The following is a 6,397-nucleotide window of genomic DNA, read 5'->3' as shown; positions in this document are numbered from 1 at the left end:
TTTGGAGGGTTCAGAAGAAGACAGAAAAATATGAGAAAGTTTGGAACTTCCTGGGAACTTGCTGAATGGCTTTGACCAAAAGCCTGATAGCGATATGGACAATAAACTCCAGGCTGAGATGGTCTCTGATGGAGATGTGGAAATTTTTGGGAACTGGAGCAAAGGTGACTCTTGTTATGTTTCAGCAAAGAGACTGGAAGCATTTTGCCCCTGCCCTAGAAATTTGTGGAACTTTGAACTTGAGAGAGATGATTTAGGATATCTGATAGAAGAAATTCCTAAGCATCACAGCATTCAAGAGGTGAACTGGGTGCTATTAAAAACATTCAGTTTTACAAGGAAAGCAGAGCATAAAAGTTTGGAAAATTTGCATCTTGACAATGTGATAGAAAAAGAAAAATCCATTTTCTGAGGAGAAATTCAATTGGCTGCATAAATTTGCATAAGTAATGAGGAGCTTAATTGTTAATTCCAAGACAAAGGGGAAAATGTCTCCAGGGCATGTCAGAGGTTTTCTTGGCAGCCCCTCCCATCACAAGCCCAGAGGCCTAGGAGAAAATTATTTTGTGCGCCAGACCCAGGGACCCTGTGCTGTGTGGAGCCAAGAAACTTGGTGCCCTGTGTCCCAGCTGCTCCAGCTGTGGCTGAAAGGGGCCAATGTGGAGCTTGGGCTATGGCTTCATAGGTTGCAAGCCCCAAGCCTTGGCTGCTTCCAAGTGGCGTTGAGCCTGTGAGCGCACAGATGTCAAGAACTGGGGTTTGGGAACCTCTGCCTAGATTTCAGAAGATGTATGGAAACACCTGGATGGCCAGGAAGCAGTTTGCTGCAGGTGAGTGGGGGGCACTCATGGAGAACCTCTGTTTGGGCAGTGCAGAAGAGAAATGTGCACAGAGTCCCTAATGGGGAACTGCCTAGTGGAGCTCCGAGAAGAGGGCCACCATCCTCCAGACCTCAAAACGGTAGATCCACGGACAGCTTGCATTGTGTACCCGGAAAAGTCGCAGACACTCAATGCCAGCCCATGAAAGCATCTGGCAGGGAGGCTGTAGTTTGCAAAGCCACAAAGGTAGAGCTGCCTAAGAACATGGGAACCCACCTCTTGCATTAGTTTGACCTGGATGTGAGACCTGGAGTCAAAGGGGATAATTTTGTAGTTTTAAAATTTGACTGCCCCACTGGATTTTGGACCTTTATGGGCCCCATAACCCCTGTGTTCTGGTGAATTTCTCCCATTTGGAATGGCTGTATTTATCCAATACCTGCACCCCCATTGCGTCTAGGAATAACTCTCTTGCTTTTGATTTTACAGGCTCATAGGCAGAAGAGACTTGCCTTGTCTCAGATGAGACTTTGAATTGTGGACTTTTGGGTTAATGCTGAAATAATTTAAGACTTTGGGGGACTGTTGGGAAGGCATGATTGGTTTTGAAATGTGAGGACATGAGATTTGGTGGGGCCAGGAGTGGAATGATATGGTTTGGCTGTGTCCCCACCCAAATCTCACCTTGAATTTTACTCCCATAATTCCCACTTGTTGTGGGAGACACCCGGTGGGAGATCATTTGAATCATGGGGACAGTTCCCCCATCTTGTTCTCATGGTAGTAAATGTGCCTTACTTTTATAAGGGGTTTTTGCTTTTGCATCTTACTCATTTTCTGTTGCTAACGCCATGTAAGAAGTGCCTTTTACCTCCTGCCGTGAATCTGAGGCCTCCCAAACCCTGTGTAACTGTAAGTCCAATTAAACCTCTTTTTCTTCCCAGTCTCAGGTATGCCCATATCAGCAGCATGAAAACAGCCTAATACATATGTCTTTTACCAATAGAAGATAAAAGCCAGTTGATAAATCCTACTCTCTTTCTTCTCCATGATGGTGTTCCTGAGATGTACTATGTATAGCTAAGATAGTACATACCTGTGACTTTAATAATTAATCTCTTAGTGCTGGTCCTTAGTGCTTTGACCCCTTCCCTGCATTCTCTAGGACTACATGATTAGTGCACTGAAGGTCTCTGCCTCAGATTTCATTTTCTGGGAAACTCAAAATATCATCCAATAAAAAAAACTAAATCAATTAATCAATAAAGACTATTTTGTATTTAGAAAATATACTAAAACTAAATGTGTCTCACTTTTTTCTTTTATTAAAATTAAGTTTTCAAAAAAAAAACTGTTTCTTTTTTCTTCTTTTCTTTTCTTTCCTTTTTTTTTTTTTTTTTTTTTTTCCTTTCTTTCCTTTTTGAGACAGAGTCTCACTCTGTCGCCCAGGCTGGAGTGCAGTGGTGCAATCTCGGCTCACTACAACCTCTGCCTCCCAGGTTCAAGCAATTCTCCTGCCTCAGTCTCCCAAGTAGCTGGGGTTACAGGTATGTGCCACTGTGTCTGTTTAATTTTTGTATTTATAGTAGAGACAGGGTTTTACCATGTTGGCCACGCTCATCTCAAACTCCTGACCTCAGGTGATCCCCCCACCTCAGCCTCCCAACTCTACTGTTTCTAAGATTTTCTTGTCTGCTGTTCCCTTCTTTGAAGAGTAATTTGGAAATATTTGCTATAAACCTTTTTTCCGGCATTGTGCTTTCAATAAATTATCGAAAGGATCTAATCTAAAGGTGGCTGCAAAACTTCATTTTTATAAACTGTAAACAAATTTTTTTTACACAAAGGTTGTCACCTAATCATATATTTCTCTAATTTAAACACCATTGTTCTTACTGTCTGCAGAAAGGCTGCTTCTTAACTTCCAATCTAATGATGGCAAGCACTAAATCCTGACTTTAACAGAATACTAATAAAAATGCCTCAGTTATTTAAGTTGAAAGCAATACTTTGGTAAATGGCTCTTGCAACGAATATTGGGAATGTACAAATATATTTTTTATTCAAAAATTCAAAATAAATTATCTTACAGACAATGACAGCAATAGACCATTATATATTGTCAACGAAAATGGTCACTGGTGATTACAGTGATTTCTTAAACATCAGCTAGCCTTTTCTCCTATCATTTTCTTTAACTGACTTCTCTGAAGTTATTGGTTAGAAACACTGCCTTGAGCTTTCTGTCACAGTTTATTCATAATGGTGAAGTGCTATTCTGGAAGTTAGAACATACCACCTCCCATTCCTCCCATTGCCCCCACATCAGGGTCCTTCTCTTATTTAGGTGTTTCTGTCACTACACCGTCTGCTGTAGTCAAAGCCATTTCAGCAGCATCCACTAAAGTGGTTCTCCAGTGATTTCTTTCCCCACCATATTCACAAAATCTCAAAGCATAATGTCATAACCGATCTTTGAGGATCATTGCATAATGTTCTCAACTTTCAAAGATTCTTCAACATCTGCATTCCTAGCCATAGTCACTGCAGAAATTTTGAGTGGTCTGTTAATAATACATATGCCAACTTTTTATCTTTATAATGAATCCAAGGCTGGAATGCACCAAAGCAATTCAACAATCCCTTCCCAGAACAATACCTTCTTCAAAACTAGCTATTGTAGCATTAAGGGTATCTGTTACTTCTTTTCATTGACTTTGACATCACTCATCCCACCAAGCTTCAGCACAGCTACTTCAACTGATTTTTTTTGCCAGGTATCAATTTCATTCAGTTTTTCTTTTTTTTTTTTTCTGTTTTGTTTTGTTTTGTTTTTGATGGAGCCTCACTCTGCCACCAGGCTGGAGTACAGTGGCTCAATTTTGGCTCACTGCAACCTCTGACTCCCTAGTTCAAGCGATTCTCCTGCCTCAGCCTCCTGAGTAGCTGGGAGTACAGGTACACACCACCACACCCAGCTAATTTTTATATTTTTAGTAGAGATGGGGTTTCACCATGTTGGCCCGGATGGTCTCGATCTCCTGATCTCATGATCCGCCCACCTTGGCCTCCTAAAGTGCTGGGATTGCATGCTACTGCACCTGGCCCAGCTTTTCCTTTTTGTATTCACTAGTTGTGACATCTAACTGGAGGAGTATCTTGAATACACTTTTGAATTTGAGCCTTGTCATCATTTCCTTTTAAGAGCGTACCGTCATCTTTTGTCACAATGACCTCTCTAATTTCTTCTAAGTCATGAGGCTGAACAACTTCAAGATTTAGGGTCAACCCTTCTTGTTCAAACACTTTGTCACCAATAGCAGTAGTTGTATCTTTAAGCTTGTTCCTTCAATTGTCACTAAAACCTGGATCTTTGGCTGTTACAGCCTAAAGACCAACTTTTATACTATTCAAAACAATATTTTCAGCAGTTACAACCAAGGGCTTATAGTGAGCACTGGCGATTTAAAGACCAGGTATAATGGACTGGACACTGGAAATTTCCTTTTCACTCAATAGAACATACACATACTGAAATTCATATACTATTATTCACAATATAATACACTTTTGATGTATTAATAAAGTATGGAGAAATATAGCCTTGATCAAACTTCATGCCTGCCATAATTTCTAGTTCATCTTTCAGTGTTTTTCCATTATTTACTGTGATGACACCCTTTCTTTCAGCTTTATTCATTGCATAAGAAATATGTTGCCAATTTCTTCCTCTCTGTTTGCAGAAATCGTAGCATCCTAAGCAGTTTCTTCAGGAGTTGCTACTGGTTTAGACTGATTCTTAAGTTCAGCAACTACAGAACCAATAGCTAACATAATATGTCTCCTGATTTCCACTGGATTAGCACTTTTGCTAATTTTCTCTTTCTTTGACAATAGGGCATGCCAGTACAGTAGCAGTGGTGGTGCAATCCCCAACCTCTTCATTTCTGTTACTGGAAACATCTTGAACAGGTTTAGCTCCAATATTGTCACATTTATCTTCTAAGTTAATTGAGTGTGCAACAATCACTCCGTATTTTGTTACTTTAGGACTTCCCCAACTCTGTTCAATAATCACTATTCTTCTCTTTGGCTCCATTGTAACAGCTACAGCATAGGCTTAAAGTCGTATAACTTGAAGCATTAGGGCTCAGGCTTCTACACCAAATTTCACATCTTTAGCATAAGCCCAAGTGACAGGAGAAGCTAGTACCCTGGATGCAGGTCTCATTTGGTGAGAGATTGGGAATAATCAAACCATATCTGTAAGGCAGTGGCAGGGAGCGTATGCATTGAGGCAGGTGATTATCAGCAAGTAAGGGCCAAAATCTCTTATAATTGTGGTTATCATGTTATTATGTACAATAGGAGAAAATCTTTGCAAACAGATGTATAGAGTCAAGATAAATTATTTAAACAAGTTTTGATAAATATAAAAAAGAACATTATGCGGTGATTAAAATTAATATTCTGAAAGTTATATACATATCCTTGATATGATCTTAGGAGAACAACCTGTTAAAACCTGTATATAGGGTATGATATTTGTTTGAGAGACATACCAAAATATAAAATACAGATATGTATGATTTTTGTAGAACATTTTCTTATTTTGAATATGCTTTTCATTGTTAAGTTTGGTATTATAAATTATTACATCTAAATAAGATAAACAAATAGCATAAAGGATCTGATTCTATGTGTAATAATTTATCTTTGACAACTAAAATATTTTTTTCAAAGGAAATTATCATTTTTCAAATACTTCACAGTATATAAATATTTATGTTCTTCCCTTGCCAAGTGGTGGCCAAATACTTTTTTCTCTTATTAAGTAATGTTTGTAACAGATTGCATCAGATATCTCTGAAAGCATTGATGTCTACTCTTAGCAACATTTCCAGAATTTGCAATGGAAGTCACATGGTATATTTTAAGAAGGCAACACCTAGTTAGCATATTTGTAGAGTTGTTTTCAATGCAACAATACTAAAATGTGAAAAATAATCTTAAGACATTGATATTACATTTATTTTTCATATTTATTTGCAAAAAAATTAAAATTGCATTCAAATGGTATGAGCAAGCATTCTATTGACTCCTAATTTAATATCCCATTGTCCAGCCTCCTCCCTAATCTTTCAATTAATATATTTATCAGATGTCATTTTGCATTTTAAACAGATATTTTCTCCAAAGTGCTCCTTCAACCATTAGCGTTTTCTGTCTCTTTCGTGGCAACATCAGGTAAATTTTGCAACAAATAAGATGTAATACTGCCTGGGGAAAAAGACAAAAATGTTTGTGTGTATGTTTTTTTAATTGTTGAAGTCACACGTATAAGATAATAAAACTAGGTCCAAGATCTCTTCATTGCTATCTATTTCATATGATTATGACTCTGTTAGAAGAGGCTTGCTTCAGCACATACCCAAGTTTCTACTTCCTGGGAAAATATCTATATGCCTTCAACTATGAAGAATAAAGTCCTGTAGTAGAGATAAAATCAATTTCTAGAAATTATGATGAAGATCTAATGCATTAAATTTTGTTTCCTAGCATCTTTCTAGCTCTTT

General features: G+C 38.2%; 1 pseudogene; it reads right to left on the bottom strand.

Annotated features, from left to right (window-relative positions):
- Positions 1–3,106: 3,106 nt before the first annotated feature.
- On the bottom strand, positions 3,107–5,082 carry LOC102120390 (60 kDa heat shock protein, mitochondrial pseudogene; annotated as a pseudogene).
- Between the last annotated feature and the right edge of the window lie 1,315 nt (positions 5,083–6,397).

The sequence above is a fragment of the Macaca fascicularis genome, chromosome 6 (genome assembly GCF_037993035.2).
Source record: "Macaca fascicularis isolate 582-1 chromosome 6, T2T-MFA8v1.1".
NCBI classification, from domain to species: domain Eukaryota; kingdom Metazoa; phylum Chordata; class Mammalia; order Primates; family Cercopithecidae; genus Macaca; species Macaca fascicularis.
Note: the sequence above shows the minus strand (reverse complement) of the source record. Positions and strands in the feature narration are given on the sequence as shown.